Consider the following 25684-nt stretch of genomic DNA (forward strand, 5'->3'; position numbering starts at 1 on the left):
CACTTCTGCCATCACCGACCAAGAAATCGCAAAATTATCCCATCTTTTGCTGGGACTGAATCCCCATTTTTGCGGCATTGGTATACTCTTAGGTTGCAATGGGAAGTAGAGGGCTGCCGAGTCATGACCTTTCGGAGCAGTGCCACGCAATCAAAACAGCGGAGTACGACCCCACTTATGTCGCGCCAACCTCATACAGAGTATTGACCACTCTTCGCAACCGCCCCTTGGAGAAGCACATCAAGGGACATCCTTACCTCGATCGCCTACTGACTGAGGAGGAGCTACACATTGCTAGCCGCGGTACCTCCGGTGACTTCCTAACAGATGTTCTCACTTACATAACGCACGTTGGCACTCTCCCTTTTGATCTCGATCGCATAGCTCAGTTAGAATACAACGCTGACTTTTACACTTGGTTCTTGCACCGATGACTCCTAAGACCCATTCCAAGGTTCTCAACCCCCCACACCTTCAATCCTAGTAAGGATTCTTCTCAAGCTACGAGGGGAAGGGGAGTAAGGTGAATCAAGAGATCAATTAAAAAAAGAATCAAGAGATTAATTAAAATCAGCGAGATTCAAGCAAAATGCACAAGCGCGTAGGCAACAAGCGAGGTAGAAAAATATCAAGTGAACTTTAAAATAAAAGGCAAAAAGTTAAGCTGAAAAGGAGGACTCCACATTGGATAGGATTTTAAGGCTTCCATTCAATAAACACGTAAAGTCTTTCCTTTTCGGTCTATGATGTTTTTGTATTGTCAATTTGGAATAACTAATAGAAGCTGGGGTTCATGACAGGAACGAAAAATGTCACAACAAGACCGTGCCCACCGGCTTCCATTCATGGAAAAGGAGAGAGCGCAGTACAGCATCACCCTGGAGAGCCGCACCTAAAACCAACTAAAATTCTGAACCATTCACAACATAGAAGGATTGGTGGCCAAGGAAGAGGCGGCCAGGAGAGTCGTTGAAAAATGCAACTTCACCAGGTACCTGGAAAGATTCACCCAAGAACCCAACCACACAAAGTGTGTGGAATTTCTCGGGCGGCACCGTCACAATAGGAAGGGGACAAAACGCCAAGCAAGTGCTGGTTCGATTAACCCCCGCCTTGGTGGAAAAGGCGCTGGGACTAGAACCGAAAATAGAAAAGAAGCAGAAGAGAGATGTGTACGCCATGTTGGGGATGAGAAAGGAGGACGTGCTAACAAAGACGGCATCAGCATTCAAAATATCCCTGATGCAGAAACCAGATTGCAGGCAAAACTAGTACACGCGCTCCTCTCCAGTCAGCGCTACAACGCATTGATACACCGAATCAGTGTGCCGGTGCTGGAGAACGTGGCGCCTCATACCCTACATGAAGTCGATTGAAACGGCTATGTGAGTAAAACTATTGACCAAGTGGCTAAAGCGCTGGCTTTAGGAAGCATACCCGCAGGAGGAGAGTCTACAACGTCTAACGTCCCAGAAAGAAAGAAGGCCTCGTTCATCGCCTGTGGAAGCATCTTAACAGCGCTCATCCAAGAGGCCGTGAAAGAGACGCAGGATGCAGAAGAGAGGGAAGGGAAAACGCCCGACAGGTCACCCCCTCATCAGTACCAGGACAGGTCCAGCGACACGACTGAGACCGATAAGGAAGGACAGGGGCAAGAAGAGCAATCAAGTAAAAAGCATGTCAAGGAAACCAAGAAAAAGACAGCGCTGAGGAAAAAAAACCGGATGAAGGCCGAGGAAGGAGAAGGAAGATTTGGAGAAAGCAAAAAGACAATCTCTCAGGGAGGCCGAGGAGAGGGAGAAGAAAAGGAAGCAGGAAGAAGAAGAAACAACAGAGCAAGTCAACTGGGCTAAAAAGGCGTCGAAGCAGGAGGCTGAAAAGAAAAAAAAAGAGGAGCAAGAAAAAAAGGAGAAACTGAAGGAAGAATACAGAAAGGCCGAAAAATAAAGGCAAAGAAGAGTTGCGGAGGAAGAAGAGGAATTAAGAAGAAAGGAAGAGAAGGACTTGGCCGAGGCCACACGCCGGTCCATTGAGCAACAATGCAGGGCGGATGATCCAGGGGCCTAGAGCCAACTGAAGAAAGAATGGCCTAGCTCTAGTGCGCAGGGACCAGAAGTCGCGCCGCCCGCAGTCCTGGAAGGCAAAGGCAAAAGCACCCCTCCATGCTATCCCCACCCTCATGGCACCCTCCACTGAACCCACTATACTCACCCCTAGCATCCCCACCAGCTTGGAAGTTTCCAACTTTGTGGCCTGGATGCAATACTTCATCAGTAAAGAAATGGCCCAAGGGAAGAGCACAGAAACCACGGCCACGGGGCAAAAAAGACCAGCCGCGGATGCACAATCGAGGCAGGACCAGAAGCGTCCGTGTGTGGAGGCCTCGACCACCCCCACCCACGCAACAATGAAGCCACCAACCAGTTACGACAAATAGTCGCCGAGCTGCTCTCCCAATTGGAGAGGGCGAAGGAGAGAAAGAGAATGGCGGTGGCTGAGTTGGTGGCAGAGAAAGAGTCAGTAGCCGCCTTCCAACTGGAGAAAGCCCGCATCATAGCCATGCAACAACGACAAATATTTGACCTCAAGCAAGAATTGAAAGCAAAAGAAAACATGGAAGAAAGCTACAAACAGCGGCTTGAGGACGAAAATCAAGAACTTGTGCAGATGAACCGAGAATACAAGCTTCTCCTAATGCAACATGGGAAACTGGAGGCGAAAACCGCCAACATTGAGCAAATGATGGAGGAACTAAACGCCAAAGAAGAGAAGAGAAGACAAGAGAGGGAGCAACAGCGAAAAGAGATCAAGTCCATGACCGATCAACTGCACCTCGGAAGGAAAGAGCACGAGAATATGAGCAAAGTACTCAGAGCCCAAGAGCAAAAGCAGAGGGAGAGCATGGAAGGAATGAACAAAAGGGCCGAGAAATGGGCCGCGCAAAACGAGAAACGGGTGAAGGCACTGGCGCGGCGCCTCGCTTTGGTGGAAAAAGAAAAAATCTTGACAGAAAGCAAAGCGGACGCCGCCCAGACAGCCTTGACTGCCCAGCAACAGGCCTTCCTCAACACATTACTGGACACGAACCAGCCAGAGGGAAAGGAGTCGTTGGAGGTGCTGCAGAAGAAACTGAGCATCGCACGCAGGGCCTTGCATGCGGGGCTACAGATGCCACCCCAACCTGCGGAGGTTAGGCTGGGCTTAGAAGAACAACGAAAGTGCCTACTATTGGCCAGCCTAACCCCCCAGGAGTTGGACACACTCGGCTTTGAGGAAAGAGTGCAACTAGAGGACCGGCAAGGGAAGGAGGCTGACATTGAATTTGTTATAAGGAGCACCAGTGAAGAAATAATCCCACAACCCCCCTTGTCGCATGATCAGGAACAGCAACAAATCGACCCGCCCTCGGACAGACAAACCGCGCTTAGGGAGCGACGGAGGAAACTAGTCGAAGAAACCAGGAGGCAGTTGAGAGTCAAACCAGTCGTGCAACCATCCGTACCCCTCCCACCGTGCCCTGATGACCTCCCAACGCAATTCCACACGGAACTGGTGATTTGGGAACAGCAAGAAAACGAAAAGGACTCTTTCACTTTCAGTTTCCTCATGTCTAACAGCCTGAGAAGAGTCTTATCAATTAAGGTAATGGAGGAGGTGATCGCGATTGGCGGCCGGCTAGGCCAAAAATGGCTGGAAGACAGAGCAAAGACCCCCACTCTATGGGGCACGCAAGAAGCAGAGTTTTGGCAAGACAAAGTGTTTGAGGTACCACACACTGTACAGGGCTACAACTACCAACCTCTTTGAAGAAGGCGAGTATGCGATATTAGCACGCTCGCCTGAATGGCGTTTTGCAACACCCTACCCTACGAGAGGAATGACCCTACATTCATGGCGTGGATTTTGTTGCCACCCTCCATAGGCGGTATGACTTCCCTATCATCTACAACTCCAACACCGCCTTCTTCAAGCATGCCCTCCTTTTTTATTTAGAAAGCCTAAGTGATTCCATGACACGCTTTCTCGCACACTTCTCCTCCTATCCATGACCCCAATGCTATTGATAGCTGCGCCATGGCACACCTAATGATGAGAGCTAGCCTTCTTCCCTCCTTTTGCCTAGCTCTCCTAGAATATATGAACGACAGTCAGTTTACTAGGTGCAACCACCCCTTCCTTTCTACCACCTCTCTCCACATCCACATGAACCTCAAAGGGTACATGCAAAGCCGTCAATTTTTTAGCAAGTCCATCCGACCCCCTTCTCCGCCTCCATCAGACAAGGAAGACTAGGTACAGGCTGTCGTTCTCCTAGTAGTACAAAAAAAAAAAAAAAAAAAACCACGCAGGCGGATCCTTACACATGGAATACCTGTGCATCCTTACGCATGGAATAAACCAAACAACTCACTTCCACAACCACTCAGCACCACATAACACACAATCACTGCACCTAGAGGTCCTCAAGTTAAGCGTGCCCGATGGCTTCGGTCGGCCGGCTCCACTCCTAACCCCCTAGCCCTTTTTTGCTTCCCCACTTCTCGCTGAGGGCCCATCAAGGGCGAGACATACCTAAGGACACCACTCGCCTATGGTTAGACCTGTCACCCTGAGCCACTCGCACTACACACTAAGATAGACATTCCCCTCCTTAGGCGGAGCACCATCCCCTGTCCTTCCAAGCACCACCAGCGCGCCCACCCACCGACATCGGAGACCCCCGTCAACATCTGTTACTTCTCCAACCAACCTTACTCCCACGCTTCCACGAGCACCCGAGTCTACATGCTGCCCTGCCCTCACATCACTGCTCCGCCGACTGTCTCTTCAACCACCAACAATCGACCAGAGTGCCGTGGGACTAGCACCCGTCTCGGAGGGGGGTAATGTTAACCCCAAGCCGAGAAGACGGAAAGACGAATGAAAAAGAAGAAAGAAGATGGAAAAGCAGCAAGGACACGCAGGCGGGCTCCAAAGCTAAGCCGGAGCCAAAAGCGTAGTTTTAAATAAAAGACGCCTCAAAAACTCCAAAAACTCTTATAAAAGAGCGCCAGGCTCCCTTCTATGTCACCTGTAAAAGAATAGTCGAATATAGGCCTAGGGCACGAAGCAAAAATAGGGAATTAGAAAAAGGAACCTTGCCACAATGGCCGGTCATGTAAAAAAGAATGGGTGCCCACTGGGTTTTAGGGTTTGTATATATAAAGTTCAAAAAGTGAATGGAATGTCATTCTTTGGTGTGTGCCCAACAAGAGCTCTTCTCTTCTCCTCTTCTTCTCCTCTCCTTGTTTGTGAGTGCTCTTGAGAGGGGGAGTGATTGTGAGAGTGAGGGAGGGAGTGAGTGGAAGCGAGGGATCAAGGGGATGAAACTCTTCTTCATCTTCTCTTCTCTTTCCTTCTTTTGCGTGCACGGATATGGCAGTTGGAGCTTCGAGAAGGAGAAGGCTTGAGCATGCTTGAGCTAGCATCTAGGATCGTGGAGCTACCGGAGTGTGGAAGAAAGGAGACAACTCATATCGGACTCAAGGTGAGTTCACTACACTCTTAGGATCGAGGGTGCGTCGGCTATATGAGAGGTAGCCATTAGAACTCACTTGGAACGCTTGAAACAATAAGCGGTCCGTGGGTCTTGGCGGTTAAGCGAAAGCTCCCACAAATATGAATGCATAAGGTTAGAAGCCAAAATTGACATATGTTGGCAGCCGCAAATGCAACATGCACTACAACTTACAAGTTCCATGGATAAAAGCAGATACAAAAAGAGACCTAGAATGATATCACTATCATGATCATGACCATTACAACCATTTCCATGAGAGTGCTCATCAAGAGCATCTAAAGATGACTCCTCAAAGGCAGATAGTGAGACACTCACATGCCCATCCGCAGTGATAAGGTTACCATCATCAAATGATGGCTCCCTAGGCAATGGCTCTCTAGGCAAAGAGGGGGATATTATCACAAGGCGCCAGATTGGAGCTCATGAAGCCCCACCTCACATATATCTACAAACCACTCAAATCACTACTCATCGATGTCAAGAGGCACTGAATGACCAAGCCCCTGTAGCAACTGCCTACCCAACTCCTCGCCTACAAGCACACTAAGTGCAAGTGTCACGAGTATCAGCTACCATTAGCTCTCTATATAGCTCTACAAAGATCAACTCTTCCTCATCAACCTCCTAATGCACACTCGCAATCAACTTGAAGGTATCCACATTCACCTACACAATGCACATAAAGGTGAAATTTGTAAATTGTGAAGCATGAAGTTGAAAACAAAAGGTTGAATTTAAGCATCTATCCTTTAAACTTATAGTTAAGTGTTTACATGCTTGGGACTACCCATATCTTGGGACTACCCATATTGAGCATAGCCTACATCATGTGCAAGTTAGTATGGAAATAGACTACTCGCTCTAACTGTCGTATAGTGAGTCGATTGCGAATCTCTGTGTGTATAAGAGACTTCTTTCACATACACCCAAAGAGCAATCTAGGCGAGGACTCTCATGGCCAAGGGCTAAAAACTCTCCTAATGCGTAGGCAAATCCTACCACCAAGACAAGAGAGAGACTTCACAAGTGATCTCTTCTCCAGAATCCAAGTGGAAGTAAATGACACATGTCCTCACTAATTTACTAGTGCCCAAGCTTCTCCAACCCTACATTCTTATCATCCATGGACACCACACAAGTCAAGTACACAAGTTGGTCTGATCCAAGCTCTCTATCATCCATGATGGCCAACGACTTGTTGACCAAATGCACCAAAGCTCTCTATCATCCATAATGGCCAGCGAGTTGTTGACCAAATGCACCAAAGCTACAAAACCATGGACGGTCTTATGCATCCATTTCCATCTCTTTGCTATGCCTATGAGATGTGCATGCAATGTCTTTGTAAACACTGTGCAAACCCTCACCTCCATCAATGCTCCTTTGTGGATCCCTAACAATTGCTCATGCGCAACACCCTATAAAAGGGGGCAGTCACAATCACAATAGCATGGACCTTCAACCAAATTTGTTCATTGAGGCACACTCACTACATGGCTTACGCCTCCTGTACCTCATGCTCATCCCACTCTTTTCATAGAGTGGACAACACTCTCTAAAAAAGAGTGGACTACATCTCATAAAGGCACTCCATAAGCAACCACATGAAAGGCGAATCGGGCCGAAGAAATGTTCTTCAACTGGAGAATGCTATGCTCTAGATATATTGCAAGCAAGAAATGTTCTTCAACTTGAGAATGTATACCTTAATGATGGCTTGTGGAACATGGTAGAAAATGGACATGCATGTGGTTTTCCTCCCCCTCTTACTCGTGTCTAGGGCCTGCCAAAAGTATGTGCCAAGCTAGCAAGTCACAAGTATATCAATGATGTCTCATTTCCTATAGTCGCTCTATCTGTCAATGAGAATGGAGAAACCATACATCCATACAGCTTGAAACAGATTGAGTGCTCTATTAATCCTCTCCTCTTTATCATTTTTCTTAGTCCACATGTCATTTTCTATGACACCGGTCCATCCTTTGCATGGACTCACATTTACAATGGCTTTACTATCTTCTTTCATTCTCTTACTTTAGGACATTAAATGTGAGATTATACTCAATCGCAATGTGTGCAATCTCAAAGTCATCGCCTTTCTCCAAGAAAGACAATCGACCCGTGCATATTTCTTGGGGCTTAGGAGAGAGTGGATTGCCTCTTCACTACCGCATGAATCCATTCTTTGTCTTTTGCCTGATCCGGGCATGGATTTGGAGTCGACACTATCAATACAGGAGATGTCAATCAAATATAAGGCTACATTCAAGGCTTCATCATGAGTAGATATCACTCCCATTTTTGAGGGATCTCCTTGCATGGAGCAACCTGCGTCTCCATCTTCGAAAGACGTTGAAATAGTCAGGTTATGCCACCTGATACCACTTCCCACAACATTCAATGATGAGAGTTGAACTTCTTTTTCGTCTTCTCAACATGGATGGTATTGCTACTCATATATCATGAATCGTCATGTGGGAAGTAGGAGCAAAGGTCTCCTCATAGTCAATGCCTTTCTTCTGTGCATAGCCTTTAGCTACAAGACTTGCCTTGTATTTGTCAATGGATCCATCTGCATTCCGTTTTAGCATATAGACCCATTTTGTTCCAATGGCTTTCTTCCCAAATGACAAAGACACCAAATCCCATGTTTGATTCTTAATGATATAATCCGATTCAGCTTTGCATTGCTGCTATCCAATGCACACTCTGTTGTGCATCCTCAAAACATTCAGGCTCCTCATTATCAAGCGTGCTTGCTGCCATAACAAACTCCATGGTATGTGCAATATCATGCATACGAGCTTGCCTTCTAGTACCACCAGCCATGGGTGCATCCAGATGACTATCTTTCATAGTCTGTAAATACCATCTAGGCATTTGTCTTGCTTCTTCCCTGTGCATAAGCTCTTGCTGAATTTCACTTTCAGCACTTTGCTGAATATTCAGATCAGCCAATGGCTGATTTTCTGCATTTTCCAAAGGAGCAGCTGCCTGAACATTGAGTTCACTTGCTGAAACTCCAGCTGAATCACCAAATGTAATGGGCAGTAACCTTTCAAATACATCACCAGCAGCTGATATGTGTCTAAACCAATCAAGGACAATTCTGATTTTTCATCAAATAGTGCATCCCTACTGACAAACACCTTTTTAGAAACAGGATCATAGAGTTTGTAGCCTTTGCTCTCACTACTATATCCCACAAAAATGCATTTAACAGCCTTCTTATCCAACTTTTTTCTGAGTACCTTTGGAATATGTGCATATGCAAGACACCCAAAGATATGAAAGTGTCCAACAAAAAGTTTCCAACTATTCCAAGCCTCAAAAGGTGTAATTTTCTTCAAAGCTTTGGTGGGGCATCTGTCCAAAACATGGCAAGCACACAAGACGGCTTCCATCCAAAAACTGTGAGGCAAGCTCTTTGCCTTCAGCATACATCTGGCCATCTCCATGACTGACCGATTCTTCCTCTCTGCAACCCCATTCTGCAATGGAATATAAGCAGTAGTGTACTGATGGACAATGCCCTTCTGCTTCAGAAAAGAATTCAGCATAAAGGACATGTATTTCCCCCTCGGTCCGAACGGAGAGTCTTAATTTTACAACCAGACTGGTTTTCAACAAGTGCAATAAAAGCCAAGAAAGCATCATACACTTCTGACTTTTTGATGAAAGAGTAGACCCAGCAAAATCGAATAAAGTCATCAATAAAAGTCACAAAATAGTAACATCCTCCCAATGACTTTGTCTGCATAGGCCCACATACATCTGAATGCACTAACTGCAGCCTGGTTGTTGCTCTATGCAACATCACGGGGAAACGAAAAACAATGCATTTTTCCCAAAATACATCCTTCGCACAAGTGCTCGGGAGGTCTCTCCAGTAGAGGTAATCCATCTAGCATCTATATACGCTGTAAGAGCATCAAGTTGCCAAAGTTCACATGCCCCATCCTAGCATGCCATAACTCTGCCCGCATCGTAGCAAGAGTAAGAGTGGATGTCAAGTACACTGACTAATCAACTGAAAGAGCATCCAACTCGTATAGCCCATGACATAAAGTGCCTGTCAAGACCCAAAGTCATGTTCTTTCTCTCTCACCATGCATCTATCATCATCAAATGTGACCTAGAATGCACAACGTGCCAATCCTGTAGGCGGAAAATAGAGCCATCAATGGTTGTGAGCACAATCTCCCCAATACCTCGAACAGGGTATGATGCATTGTTGGCACACTGTACAGACTTACCAACCGGAGCACCACTAACAAAAGCAAATAAATCTCTCCGAGATGTTATATGCCTAGAAGCACCACTCTCAAAAAACCAAGTGCCTGCATCCTCAGTAGAGCTAAATGCTCGATCTGCCCAAGAGGTGTCATAACTACATGTGTAAAAACAATAGTCCCTATCTGCAACAAAGGACGCAGACTCGGTAGCAGTAGAAGAAGAATCAGTAACAAACATTTCTGGCTCCTTTTTCTTCTCCTTGGCCATGCGCATCCCCTGTATCCCATGCTTCTTGAGCTGCTGATCTTTCTAGAAGTGGCTGAAGTGGAGCAAGCTGAGGTGCTCGTTGTGCACGTCCTCCTAAAGGAGTAGCTAGAGCCACAACTCCAGATCGAGCTTCTTCTCCACTAACATAATCCCAAAGATTTTTTGCCACAAGTACATTCTTCATCATGAAGGACCAATGTGAATAGTTATTTCCATCCAATCTATCCTCCTTGGATACATAGGTGAAGACATCTCCTCCCTGATTTGCCATGATTATCAATTACCAAAAAACAGACAAAAGAGCAATGTCAAAGCGAGACCAAACTAGAAATCTGATAATTTCCAAAAAATTGCAAGAAATAACTTTTTGCAATTAATGTACAGAGGTGCACCCTGTCAAAACTGTCTGTAATGCACGCAGTACAACTTGCAATCAGTGTTCAGTAACACTGTACCAGCAAAATCCCCAAAATTTCTTGCCTCTAATGTGTTCAAAACAATCTTTCTGTGACTCTAGTTGCAGTACATATGCCAATGTCCTCAAAAAACATAAAAGCCCCAAAATGTTTGATGAATGTGCCCAAGAAATATGCATCCAAAGTGTCTCGGACACGTTTCTAAATGTTGTGTCTGTTGGGTAGGAACCCTTGCTTCCAGAAATTTACACTGGAATTAAAATTTTTAAAAAATTTACAAGAAAAATTACGAGTTGACTTGCGGCAGGTGTCAGGTGAGTTGACTGGCGCTTCAAACGAGCTGTCTGCGAGACTGACGTGGCGAGGCAGTCTGACAAGCGGCCGTCTTAGGTAGGTGTCAGGCGGCATGACAGAGGAGCGGAGCGTGCAGCACCCGGTGGAACATCGGGCAAGCAGACGAGCAAGGACAAAACGGTGCAGAGCAAGGGCACAGACGACATGCGAACAGGAGACGTCACGCGGGTACATGCAAATACACACGGTGCTACAGACGGCCTTAGTGACTACAAGCAGGCGCCGCTGGTTACTGTTGACAAGAATAGCGGTCGATTGTTGACAAGCTTAGTGACTGACGTACGTCTGACAAGTGGCGGGGCAGACTGAACTGGCGTGGCAGATGGCGAACGGGCGGCCCAGGGGCTGTGTTTGCCACAAAAGCAGGGGGCTAAAGACTGGCGGGGCACTAGTCAAGCTGCTGCAAAGAGCTCTTGTAGTCTTCCATTGAGGCGTTGTTAGTGAGGCAACTCATGGGGCAGAACTAGACTGAGCCGGAAGCTCCCACAGACTGAGCGCAGTTGAGCTAAACTAAACCTCAGCTAAACAGAGCCATGTTGCTCTGATACCAAATGTGAGAGAGGACATGATCGAAGCTCAGCACAGAAAACCAATAGACAGTATGAGAGTGAAGCACAACACCCAATGCAATAGACTAAAAGAGTGTAAACTGAAAGTACAAGGTACAACCCTTAAACCTTAGGGTTGTAGGGGATGTTCACACCCGAACACGGTAAGTGTCTGTAAGTGTGTGTCATAAGCACATACAAAATAATACCATAAGTCTAGGAAAAAACCTTTCCTACCAAGAGTAAAAAGTGCCCCAGTGTCCTACTGATCATCGACACTCCTATGTGAGCATAGGAATAAGTGAGGCGTGAGTGAAATACCCAACAATATCTTGTGTGCCTTTCTGCTATGCCATTTCTATACCTCATGAGAGGTTATGACTCAAAGTCCCATGAAAGTCTATACCACTTGGTATCATAGCAAGAAGGATTCGGCAAAGCCGCCAAGAAGAATCCAGCAAAGAGGCCAAGAAAAAAGGCTCAAGTTTTTGACTTGGAGATAAGTGCAAAGTATCTGGGGAAAAATGAACCAAGAGACCCAAGTCTCCAAGGCCCAAGGCAACAACAAGAATAAAGGGAGGAATGGCACAAGGAGCAACTCAATGGACTGCCTCCCTTAAGGCGTGGCACAATATGGCTACGACCATGCCACCACACCTAGACCCCAATAGTGCGACAACTTGGGATCACGCCTATAAAGCTTGGCATACAAATCCATAAGCGCCAAGCCCCATAAATTTAGGACTATGAAGCCTCCACTCCTCAAGTGTAATTGAGTCAAGGGTGGACTAGAATGCAAAAGAAAAAAATATCTAAGTCTAGATGGGTAGACCCTGGTCAGCTTGATAGAAAAAGCTGTGTTAAGACCCCCAAGTTGTAGTGCAGCGGACACTGACCAGCTTAATAGTAAAGGTTACATTAAGACCCCACTAATGAGTCAAGTCCTAGACTGCAAACATTGTCCATCTTGATAGAATGAATTGTGTTAAGACCTCCGAATGAGTCAAGAAAACCACCCTTAGATTACTCAAAAAACAATCCATTAAGCAGGGATGAGTATAAGGTATGGGCTTTATAGCTATACCATGGCGTTGGAGCCAAAAACACCTATATAGGGAGTAGTAGTGACTCTGAGCTCTGCTTGGTTTCCACTCTACATGTGATTCCGTATACTCAGTGGTGAACCCTCATATGTGCGGCATCATGAGGGTGGTCCTGAGATGTGCCTCAATGTTATATCTTTCTATATCATGAATAAAAAGGATTCCTTATTGATATATCTTGTGTGCCTTTCTGTTGTGCCATTTCTGTACCTCATGAAAAGTTATAACTTGAAGTTCCATGAAGGTCCAGGGAGTGCTAATGCAATGCGTATGGGGTGGCGTGGATGGATGTGCACATGTGTGCACAGCCAGAAAAGGACTATAGCAAGTGGTATCCAAGGCCAAGGGGATGGGAAAAAGTGCCACGCAGGTGGAACGTGTAGTCAGAATGCAACAAGATGCATAGTCAATGCGCAGGAACACAGCAAACACAATAGCAAAAAGGCTATAGTTTGTCTATATGGATCCATATGAACTAATATAATACAATAGTATGGCTAGTTACATACCAACTAATCGGTACGTTGTACCAAGGCAACTATGAGTGATGAGGCATTGGATGACAATGATGATCATATTGGTTATGTGCAAACAAAAAAGTAGGAATTACACTCTTAGTGGACCACAAAGATCAGCTAGTAATAAATCTGTAATTGGTCCTTGGTCTAGAAGGCTAAGGAGCTGCCCTACATGTTCAAAGGTATGTGTGGGATAGATGGGTAGTGGGGGTTGTGGGGGGTGGGGGGTGGGGTGGATGGATGTGTGAATGTGTGCACAGCTAGAAAAGAGCTGCAGCAAGTGGTATCCAAGGCCAAGGGGATGGAAAAAAGTACCACGTAGATGGGACATGCAGTTCGAAACACGCGAAGATGCACAAACAATGCATAGGAACGCGTCAAATACTGTAGCAAAAAAGCTACAGTTTTTTTGTACAAATCCATAGAAACTAGTATGATACAGTACTATACGGCTAGTACCATACCTACAAATCCGTATGTCGTACCAAGGCAACTATAAGTGATGAGGCATTGGATGACAGCAATGATTGTATTGGTCATATGCAAATAGAAAAGGAGGAATCACACTATTAGTGGACCACAAAGATTAGCTAGTAATGAATCTATAATCAATCCTTGGTCTAGAAGACTAAGAAGCAATCCTCCATCTTTAGGAGCATCTTCTATTACAATTGGGAATGTGAAGGAACCAACAACTATAAACTAACTAAAGAAAAAGGTTTCTAATGGTAATGAGACATCTACTATCCATTTAGTTCTTAATAGAGATTCTAGTGGTTCAAAAAGTTTGGATGATGAGCTTAGTATCCCTACTGTCACAACACTAGGCGTGGAGAAACCACATGGCAATGTAATGGCTCCCATGGGTGATCCAATGATATGCAAGTCTAGCACAGTCAAATACCCCATCCCTATTAAGAAATTTAGCTTTTAGGGTTACAAACTTGACCGTTATGCTTACATGATGAAAGTTATTGAGAATGTAGAGCCCACACATTCTAAGGAAGTTTTTAGTCATACACATTGAAATGAAACTATGGCTAAGGAGATGGTTGCATTAGAGCCCAACAAAACATGAGATTTAGTACCACTGCCTAAGGGCAAGAAGGCTATTGGCTATAAGTAGGTCTAGAAGATTAAGCACAATGCAAATGGTCATATTAGCAAGTGTAAGCCAAGGCTAGTTGTTAAAGGCTATACTTAAACATATGACATAGTTGCATCCATACGCCATACAATATTGTCCATACCATATAATACAATACGTATCCATACGAAATTGTACGATAAAACAGGCGTTTCTTGGCCACCATGTTAGGCGTGCCTCCTTGTGTTCTACCTACACATTCCACCTATGCGTGTCATCCTACATGGCACTTTAGGGGGGTGGGAAGCCTTGGATAGTTCAGCCCACCTCCTTTTCCAACTATGCACTCCTCCCCCTTGGATTCCATCCAACTAGCAACCCTGTTTGACTATTGGCCCCTCTCTCATCTACAAAAGGTGCTCCCCTTCTCCATGTTTCCACACCAATTCAGCACGCATTTGCCATTCTCAACTCCCTCTCTTGGATCTTAAATTGATTTGTGATTCGTGAAGCTCTACCCTCTCACTCTCTCCTCTTTCCCACACCCTATCAAGGCTTAAGGCTCAAGCCTCTCCCATCCCCTCTCTCTTACTCTTGCTCTTTTAACTTTACCCCATCCCTTTCCCTCTCTTTCAACTTTCAACAACTAAGACTCAAGCATCTCACTCTCCCTCTCTCCTTCACTCTCCCCCAAGTCTCTCCATCTAACATCGGCACCATGACTTGTGAGAAGCACAAGGCCTTCAAGTTGCACACGATCCATGTGGAGAGGGACACAAAGAAGTCCAACTCCCACCATTGGATGGGCAAGCATTGCAGGAAGTGCTATACAAGTGGTGCAACCCGACTTCTCCAACATCTTTCCAAGACGGAAAGGCAAGTTGATCCACGCAAGAAAATCCCTAAGATTCTCACCAAGATGAGAAGGGTTCCACAAGAGAAGGAGGAAGTGGCATATCAACACCAACTTCTATGCTTACTAATGAGCAAGTATCGATTGTAGGTGTATCTTCAACCCATGTGAGAGAGGCCTCTACCATTGGTGGTGGGGACTCCACATGACATTGAAATTGCACGCATGGTGATTAAGTATTGTAACAAACCTTCCTCTTCAATTAGAGTGGTAAAACCTTATTAAGCACTAATTAGAGTAAGCATAAAATTCACATAAACTAAAAATGCACACTTAACCACTTTTATCTTGGATATTGGATACCTTGTTGGCCCCAAAACTGGAGCCCCTTGTGGTATTTCTTTATCTTATAATGCCAATAGAAGAAGTACAACTAAGACCCTCTGACCTCCTCCACTAATCCAAGTGCCTCTTGCTATCAAAACTAACCAGCAAGCCTCCAAACCTATTTGCCCCCTAGTTTGCTTGGGGATTGGCCTTCACCCTACTCCTTACAAGAAAAAATCCAGCCCCAAATCTGTACAACAAAGCACAAACTAATAACACAAAATACAGTTAGGATTAGCGTAACTCAAAGACAATGAACACTGAAAATAATGAAGTAAATGACTACTGAATATACAATGCTCATGCAACAAACACACTCTGCAATGAGTGAATGTTGTACCACAAACTTCCTAAACTGAGTCTATAGCATGATAAAATACTAATATGAAAGTACCACAATGTGTGTATACATGGTCACTATTGGGACAGTCCCTTGCAATGTGACCCTCATGTTCATAAATAAAACATTTATTTGTAGCCACCAATTCCCTACGTTGTGTTTTCGAGCCCTTTCTTTGTTGTTTCGGCATCTTTTCAAGCTGATTTTCAGATCTGTCCCTTTTCTCAACCTTTAACAACTTTTTATTCGGCTTCTCCCCACTCTCTAAGAAGCTTGAATCCTTTCTGCAAAGCATCAGCTATAACAACAGTCTCTATGAGCTGAGATATGCTAGACACAATGGATTTAATGCCAAAATCCCTGATTCCTTTGGGCAGCCCACAAATATATTTTTCCACTTACTTGTAAAAGACAATAAGTTTACCCCAAACTGGGGAACATGATAAACATCGTCCAGTGTAGCGCGATCCTGGCCCTCATCAGTGGCAAAACTGATACGACCACAAACCTGGATCTTGACTAAAAAGTCATTCCCTACTCTGACTCTCTCAGTCGCAGGACATCAAGTGAGAAAAATGTCATCTATAGGATTCATGTGATAAGTAGCTCCACTATCCACAATCCAAGTACGAGAACAAGTGTTGGGCTGTGACAAGTGGGCCTCTGTGACTATCTTCTCAAAAGACAACTCACAAATATGAACGAGACTCGCATTTGATATATCTAAAGAGACAATGTGGACCTTTGCAGACTAATCAAAAAAGCCCTCTGACGTTAAGAACCTTGTCAACATAATGGCTGACCAGTGGCAGCGTGAGACTGAGCTTTCCACTGCCCCTAATATTGGTTGCCACCGCCCTGCTTTCCTTTCTGGGGGTTACCTTACTGGGGTGCAAGGGTCTAAGAGTTGGATTTTGGTTGTGTACCTCTTGCCTTTGATCGACACTCATCATCAAAATCGCCAATCTTCTAACAATGTTAACAATACCTATTCTTCTTAGGTACATTCTGCCACCGTGGTTTAAGAGAAAATTGGTTGTTCTCTTGGACCTCACTAGATGAGGTTTTAGTGGAATTTTAAAATTTCTTACCCTTTCCTTGCTGCCCCTTCTAAGAAGTGGCAACAAGAGCCCCCACTACAGGAGATGCCCCAAGAAACTGATTAAAAAGCCTAGCATAATACAAGAGCTGACACCCAAATTCATAAAATGTAGGCATAGTCAATTGCGAGATGACCTGATGCACAAAGTTAAAGTATTTCCTTGGCAGCTTGTTTAGGAGCAGCTTGACCTAGTCATCGAGGGACTTCGAAGCCTCCGTCGTAGAGAACTCAGCGAGGAGTCGCTCATACTCAAACAACTTGACCTTAAGGTGTTCCTTGTCTTTAATGGTGAAAATTTGAAGCTCATAGTCAACATTAATGCAACCCGTCCTATCTTGAGCCACACAGCGATAAGTCAAGTGTACCCAATGCTCTGACGCTAACTCAAAATGTTGAAGCTGAGAATGAAACTCAAGTAGTAAGCCCTCCATCAGCTTAACTATAGTGGAGGCATTATGAGCCTTCCATGAGTGGACGATCTCATATGGAACAAGTGCGGGATCGAATCGAAGTTTAAACCCCCTACACAAGATCCCATAGGTTCTGGGAGTCTGACATGCCTCATCAAATTAGACCAAGTGTTGTAGTTAGACCCATTAAAACAAGTCTTGTTATTGAATGAGTTCTTGGCAGATGAGGAGCTAGAACCATAAGGTATCGGGGGAGGTGGATAAGTGAAATGTGGTAGTGGATAAGATGGTGAAGAATGAGGAGGGGGATAAGAAGTAGGGTAGGGAGAAATAGGTTGCTGATGTCCAATGAGTGCCGATTGCTGCAAAGGCACTGAAACAAAAATATTTCCATAAGGTGCCAAAGATGGAGGTGGAGGCACTGGCACATGATAGCCTAGTCTAAGAGTCGGCTAAGGCACAATAAAATGACCAAGTAGTCCACTAGGTAAAGTCATAGAGGCAAACTATGGTACCAAATGATCCACACTCGAAGAATGGCCTAGACGGGGAAAACTCAAAAGAGTGTGTGTGGGAGGATGAGCTCCCATAACAGGTACACCACCCAAATAGGAGAAAGGAGTCCTAAAATATGTGCCCAATGGAGGACCCCCCGGTGCGGTGTGGTGTGGTGTGGAAACATAGGTGCACTTGATGGAGATAGAAAAAAATGTGTAGCGAAAGATGAGGGAGGAATGGATGGCAACCCACATAATGGATTCGTAATGGGTGTAGATGTGGAAAACATCATGGATTCCTTTTGTCCATTAAATGCAACAAAATGAGATATACCTACTCCAATATGACCATGAGAAACAAAATTATTTAAAGAAAAAGAAAGAGAAGGAACACTTACAAATTTTTGCTTCCTTTTCTTACCTTGTTTGAAGTTTTCAAAGAAATATCTATCTTCCTTATTACTTCCAAACCAAAAGATGTTATGTATTACCCCTTCTTCAAGAGAAACTCCTAAACTGTGAGGAATACAAGAATCAAATAGCATAGAATCAGAAACGAGATTGTGCATACCCAGCACTAGAGAAAAGAAATAAGATAGAAGTGGTGCATAATCCGTGCTAGTTTCCACTTGAGGATAGCCATTAGACCGAAGCGGAGATTCTATCGTACATGCATGGTCAATAGTTCTGTGGACCAAATCTAAAGGAGGAAACTTAGGCTTACCTTCAATCTGCTGCTAAGCCCTATGCATAAGAATGAGATCATACTCAGCAGCTGAAATCTCGTACAGTCGATGGACTCCCTAGTACTCCAAAGTTTCTCCACCCATGCTAGATCTAGCAGGGGGCAACCTAGGAGGCCCAATCCTGCTCGTTTCTTAACATGCTTGGTTGTGGAGTCTGGAGTGGTGTGTTGGTGTTCAAAGTCATCTTAACCTTCTATTGTTCTTGTTTCTTTGGATAAGCTCTCCGATCAAGTCCAAGGTTTCTCAAAGAGAAATCGGCTCTGTTACCATGTCACGAGATGCTCTAAACACAAAAACACAATACCAATCGTATGACGAAGCACAAACTGATAACACTGAACGTATTTAGGGTTTGGATAACTCAGAGACAATGAACACAGAAAATAATGAAGTGAATGGCTGCTGAATACACAATGCTCATGCAGCAAACACACTATGTAGTGAGTGAACACTATACCACAAACTCCTGTATCTCGAGGATTAGGGCAAGGGTAATGAGCTGGAGAGTATGTCGTACTCTGAATGGATCCCAAAATGCAGCAAGGCAACCTCCGAATGTTGAACACCAACAAACGCAGCAGTGTAAGTGCTGGATCTTATGCAGACGGCAAAGAGGAGAGAGAATATACAGTAAACGCAAAGTGAGGAGAGAGAAAACAGCAAAATGCAGCCTGAGGGCTGGGTGGCAGTTGGAGGAGAGAGAAAATTGATGAATGCAGCCAGCAGAGGCCAGTCGCCTGGCTGAGATCAGCTCTGAACAACATGTAGAAAGCTAGAAACAAGTGCCAGTCCGTTGTAGACAGCAATGGCCAGCTTGGGCCGCGATGTCCTCCACGTCCAGAGTGTGGACAACAAGCTGAAAGACCTAAAATCTGCAAAAACGAGATAGAGAGTAGAGAGCAGACTACCTATTTATAGAAAGTTTGGGAGCTCCCACTTAACTCTCTTGAACGACGCCCCATTTTAGGGTTTTTAAGTAAAATAAGCCTAAAATAGGCATAAAATAAGCTATTTTGGGACTACTTAAGTGGCTAACTACATTTCTCAGCTCAACAGCATGGGCAAGCTTTGCCAAGTGGCAGCCTTCTAATCCCATTTTCCAACATTATTTATCTTATTAAATTAACTTTCAGAATAATATTTCTAAAAATTAATTTAATAATTATTCTAGTGCTCAAAAAATTAATTTAACCAACCAATAAGCCAATTTGTCTTCCAAGTATCCTTGAGCAGTTATTAGCCCTTAGACCGGCATTAATTATTTAATTAATGCCTAGTCTCTGATGTCACCTATATTCGTGGACAATAAATTGGTCTAGGCCAAAATCTAACACTGGGGTACCGCCTAGTACTTGTCAGATATGACTTATTACAACTTTTATTATTGACACCCACTGCATCCTTGGGATCCTTAGCATATTACCATAAAATAACTACCATGTGCATCACATGTGCTAAACAATCTTACACATTTGATTAATACCTTAATCAAATGTTATCAACAAGATCAGAGCATCTCAAAATTTCACGTCTCCATGACAAGTGCAATCTTACATTTGATGTCATTAAGCAAGAGCAATGGAAGAAGATGGTAAAAGCCATTGCCAATGTGGGTCCATGTGAAGAATGGACCGATGTCACATACAACGACATAGGGACAAAAAAGATTGATGAAGAGAAAGAGAGAATTAATAGAGCCCTTGATCCTATTCAGACTGCATGGATAAAATATGGTTGCTCCATTCTCACCAATGGATGAAGTGATCGTAAGAAACGGGGTATCATCAACATACTCGTCTCATGTCCACTCAGCACTTACTTTGTGTGGGCCATATATACCAGCAAGAGAGGGAGGAAAACGACCAATGCATTCATCTACCGCCACATTCAACAAGCTATCATTGAGATATACATTGCCTTTTAAATTTATTTCACTTTTCTTTCATTATAATTTATGCATAACTATCTATCTCCCTATTCTCTCTAATATCTATATTAATTCTCTCTTTCCCCAAAGCCCCCATCTCTCTTGATTCTTGAATTTTGAAACTTGAAAGGCTCAACTCTCTCTCTCTCTCTCTCTCTCTCTCAGTATTGTTACTTGTAATTTGTGATTGTAGGTGGGCCCCTTGAATGTGGTGCAAGTTGCTACTAACAATACATCAAGTTGTCAACGCATGGGCCGTTTACTTGAGGCCGAGTTTTCCAAGATTGTGTGGATTCCATGTGCAAGTCATTGTTTGGACTTGCTCATGGAAGACATTAGGAAGCTCAAGTAGGTGAAGAGAGTGGTCCGCAAAGCTACATCAGTTGTCACCTTCTTCACGATAAAGGTAAAGGTAATTTCAATGTATCGTAAGCATATCACACTCGAGTTGATGAAGCCTTCTTCGACTCAGTTTGCTTACATGTTGCTCAAGCCCCTTTCTGAGGTACACTCCACCTTGCACCAAACAATGGTGTCCACTCTATGCAATGAGTGGGATGAGCATGAGATGGAGAAGGCCAAAGCCATGCAACACTTGTGCCTTAATGAGCATTTTTGGCAGAAAGTCCATGATATTGTCATTGTCGAGACTCCCTTTTATAGGGTGTTACGTATGAATGATTGTGAGGTGTCCACCATGTCAAGATTGTGGGAGAGAAGGAAGGAGTCTCACTTGTAGCTTTCTTGCTTGCACAATGGGGGAATACACACAAAGGTGGAGGCTGAAAACTGTTTTCCTCTTCTTAGTTGTGTAAGCCAAAAAGAACTCTCATACAAAGAAATAGAAGAACCCTATATATGGGTCTTAAACCAAACTCAACTAACTAAGGTGGCATACTAACTGAGCCACGAACTAGAGTAGATAAGGATAGCTATCATATAGCTATTATTCATGGGCGGTGTACCAACCGCATCTGCAACTGACAAGTCGGTGACATAAATGCAAAACGGTCACCCTGGCATATCACGAGTGGAGCTCGATATCTCAACACTCCCCCTCGAGCTCAATCCCAATTCTTGCACACCAAGCAGGTCTCTAAACTTGCGCAGCTTCTCTGCGCCCAATGCCTTCGTAAATATGTCAGCTACCTGATCCTCTGTGCTGACATAAACTAGATCAATAAGACCTAGTAAAACCCTCTCCCGCACATAGTGATAATGCACCTCAATGTGCTTTGTTCTAGCATGATAGACTGGGTTATTTGCCAAGTGTATACTACTCATGTTGTCACAATAAATGACAACTGGCCCATCTGTAGGCTGATGCATATCATAAAGTAGCTTATGCAACCAAGCTCCCTCACATGCAACCATTGCTGCACCCCTGTACTCAGCCCCTGTGCTGGACAAGGCAACAGTACGATGTTTCTTGCTGCTCCAAGTGACTGCAGCACTCCCAAAAGAGAACACATATCCACTGGTAGATCGTCTATCAGAAATGCTACCAGCCCAATCAGCATCAGTGTATCCATACAACTGTATCTGAATCCCAGTCTCATAAAATAGTCAATACTGCAATGTGGACTTCACATACCTGAGTATGCGTCTAGCCGCATCCAAATACGGTTTCCTTGGAGCCTGCATAAACTGACTTACCAATCCAACAGCATAACTCAAATCTGGCCTGGTAATAGTCATATAAATCAAGCTTCCTACTATGCGTCTGTACATAGTAGGGTCTTCCAGAAGCTCACCTGCATCTGCGCTCAGCTTCACATTCTGCTCCAAAGGAACTGAAATAGGCTTACAGCCTGTCATCCCATATTTGGACAACATGTCCAATCCATACTGCCTCTACAAGAGTTGTATCCCACTTGGTGATCTAATCACCTCAATGCCCAAGAAATAACGCAGCTCTCCCAAATCCTTCATCTCAAACTTCTGTTTCGATAGCATTTTCACATGAAGGATATCTTCATCACTGTCACCTGTCGTAATCAAATCATCAACATAAATGACAAGTAGCATAATACCTTTCTCTGTTTTTCTCACATAAAGTGAGAAATCTGCCTTGGAAATCTGAAAGCCAATAGTAACAAGATACTGTCCTATCTTGTCAGACCATGCTCTAGGTGCTTGCTTCAAGCCATACAAGGCTTTCTTCAACCTGCAAATAAACTCAGGATGAACAACATGCACATAACCTGGTGGCTGCTCCATATAGACCTCTTCTTGCAAATCACCATACAATAAGGCATTCTTTACATCCATCTGATGTAAAGACCATCCCTTTGATGCGGCCATAGCAATGACTGCTCTTACGGTTGCCATCCTTGCAATCGGACTGAATGTTTCTTCATAGTCAATGCCATATGTTTGTGCATACCCCTTGACTACTAATCTTGCCTTGTATCTGTTCACAGAACCATCTGCATTACACTTCACCTTATAGACCCACTTACAGCCAATTGCATTATTACCTTTAGGCAAAGGTACCAATTCCCATGTAGCATTTGCTTCCAAGGCATCCATTTCTTCATCCATGTATTTCTCCCATTTTTCTTTTCCCATGGCTTGCTCAAAAGAAGTGGATTCTGGTTCCTGTATCACTTTGACCATATATGCATAGTGAATGGCTGTAAATCCATCATATTTCAGCCTATCCACAGGATACCTAGCTCTCGTAGACCTGCGCAAAATAGGTTCACTCCCAGGTACTCTCAAAACATCCCTGGTCTTCCTTACTTCAGGTGTAACAATAGAAGGAATACCCAACTCATCATCAATGCTCTGTTCTAAGCCACTGGATTCACCATCCACATAAGAGTGACCTGCATTCACATCAAACATGGGCTGATCAACCTTCTCTTTTCCTTTTCGTGATACCTGCATATCACTGTCTGCATTGCTTTGAGAAGATTCTCCTGATCTCAATCTGCCTGTCCATGGCGAAAAATGTGAACCACTGCTAGAGGACGCTCCAGGTCCACTAATATTTTGTAACTGTTGCTGTGAATTCTGTGCAGCATTACCATTTTGTGCATCTACATCATCAATCACATTTACCGGTTTATACCAACTACTCATCTCATCAAAAACATCTCTGCTCACTGTAAACTTACGAGTAGAAGGGTTATAGCATCTATACCCTTTTTGCTGCAGAGAGTAACCAATAAAGATGCACTTCTCAGCTTTTGGATCCAACTTGGATCTCAACTCATCTGGCACATGTACATAGGCAATGCAACCAAAAATTTTCAAATGAGAAATATCTAGTTTCCTACCAGTATACCTCTTCTCTGAAGTCATCCCATGTATTGCTACAGTGGGAGTCCTGTTCATTATATAGACTGCTGTAGCAACTGCTTCAGCCCAGTAAAAATCTGGCAGGTCTTTCGTTGAGCATGGCACGAGATACCTCTCCAATATGCCTGTTTTTCCTTTCTGCAATTCCATTTTGTTGTGGGGTATGACTGCATGAATATTGCTGCTTTATGCCATGCTCCTGCAGAAACCTTGCAAACTCATTTGAGAGATACTCTCCCCCTCCATCTGACCTTAGGCATTTTATTTGCAGCCCTGTTTCTTTTTCAACCATAGCTTTAAGAGTTTTGAAATGCCCAAAAACTTCACTTTTCTTTTTCATAAAATACACCCAAACTTTTCTGCTATAGTCATCAATAAAAGTGACAAAATAATGACAACCTCCAAGAGATGCAGCTTTAGTAGTCCACACATCAAAGTGGATTAATTCCAATGGCTTCTCACTCTCTTGAACATGTCTAGGAAATGGCTTCCTTGCCTGTTTTCCAAATTGACAGGCTTCACATACCTTATGCATTTCTGCAACCTTGAATTTAGGCAATCCTGCAACAATATTTTGGGCCTGCATTGATTTAAGTCGCTGTACATTAACATGACCAATGCGTTTATGTCAGATATCAATATCTGCAACTACACCGGTCCCATGTGCAAACATTACTGCACTCAATTCAGGCATGTCTGCATTCAACGTAAACATTCTGCCCTTCTTCTTTCCTTTTGCTATCAAGCGACCTTTATTTTTCATATCCTCAACAAAGCATCCATGAGGATTAAATCTGACCTGCAAGCCCTGCTCAACCATTTGATCAACAGAAACCAGATTCTTGGTGATATTCGGAACATGAAATACATCGGACAGGTATTTCTTTTTCCCATCCTGCATAGACAAATGAATTTTTCCAATCTGCACAATAGGATGTGCAGTATCATCACCAGTCTTCACAAATCCCGGTTTTTCCATTTTCCTTGCATCCTCTATCCATTCTGCATGACCTATCATGTGGTTTGATGCACCTGAGTCAACATACCACACATCGTTGCTTTCTTCTGCACTTGTCACAGAATTGTTCATATGCTGCACCATAAACAAATGCTCATTTCTGTCATCACCCTGTCTACTAGAAGGTGCATAATTCCCTTGTTGCAATTTCCCATTCATGATGTCATTCTGCTTTTTATAGCAGTCTTTAACCATATGACCCATTTTACCACAGTAGTAGCATTCAACATTGCTGTTTGCATTTTGGCCTCTTTGCCATCCACCACGACCTCTTTGGCTTCCCCTGCCTCTAGAGTTACCACGTCCTCCTCCATAGGACTGGTTTTCTTGAGTTTGCTGCATATTCTGATTTCTACCACGGCCTCCAAATCGGCCTCCTCTACCTCTGCCTCTACCTCTTCCAGCATTTGAGTAGAAGACAGCTTCTTTTGAAGTTCCTCCTGAAGAAGATGCACCACCATTTCTCTGCTCCTCAGAAATTAGAAGAGCAATCAACTCCTCAAAATCAGGAAATCTTTCACGGACGGAAATGGATGTTCGGAACTGTGCATAATCCTTTCCTAGACCATTCAAGGTCACAGAAACTAAATCATCATCTTTCACTGGCGACCCAATGGAAGCAAGTGCATCTGCAATCTTCTTCACCTTCATATAGTAGTCATTGATGCTCATATTTTCTCTTTCCACATTATGCAACTCTTGCTTGAGTTGCATTTTCCTGGCTTGCGTATTTGTGCTATATATTTTTGACAAAGTATCCCATGCCTCCTTTGGCGTACTTGCATCCTGAATATGCACAATCATAGAGTCTGAAATACTGATAGACAGCCAGTACATAACTTTCCTGGCTCTCTCATGCCATGCTTTGAATGCCTGCATTTGCTGTTGATTGGGAACATCAGGAAGAACTGATTCTTCTTCATTTTCTGCAACAAATTCCCAATATCCTTTTCCCATAAGGAAATTCGTCATTCTAAACTTCCATGCTTGGAAGTTGTTCTTGTCAAGC

General features: G+C 44.0%; 1 protein-coding gene across 4 annotated transcripts in view; it reads right to left on the minus strand.

The window, feature by feature from the left end:
* The window catches only part of LOC148035365 (uncharacterized), a 244427-nt gene that overhangs the window by 117778 nt on the left and 100965 nt on the right, over positions 1-25684 (minus strand). Inside the window, exon 1 of one of the 4 annotated variants that reach the window (XM_087680400.1) lies at positions 15306-15346. The exons of the other annotated variants lie outside the window; for them this stretch is intronic. The gene's annotated coding sequence lies outside the window, so the exon portion shown is untranslated. Of the gene's footprint in view, positions 1-15305; positions 15347-25684 lie in introns of those variants that run through there. 4 annotated transcript variants of the gene reach the window in all.

Source organism: Lygodium microphyllum, chromosome 6 (assembly GCF_053477565.2).
Source record: "Lygodium microphyllum isolate KBCC chromosome 6, Lygodium_microphyllum_v1.1.10, whole genome shotgun sequence".
Lineage (NCBI taxonomy): Eukaryota > Viridiplantae > Streptophyta > Polypodiopsida > Schizaeales > Lygodiaceae > Lygodium > Lygodium microphyllum.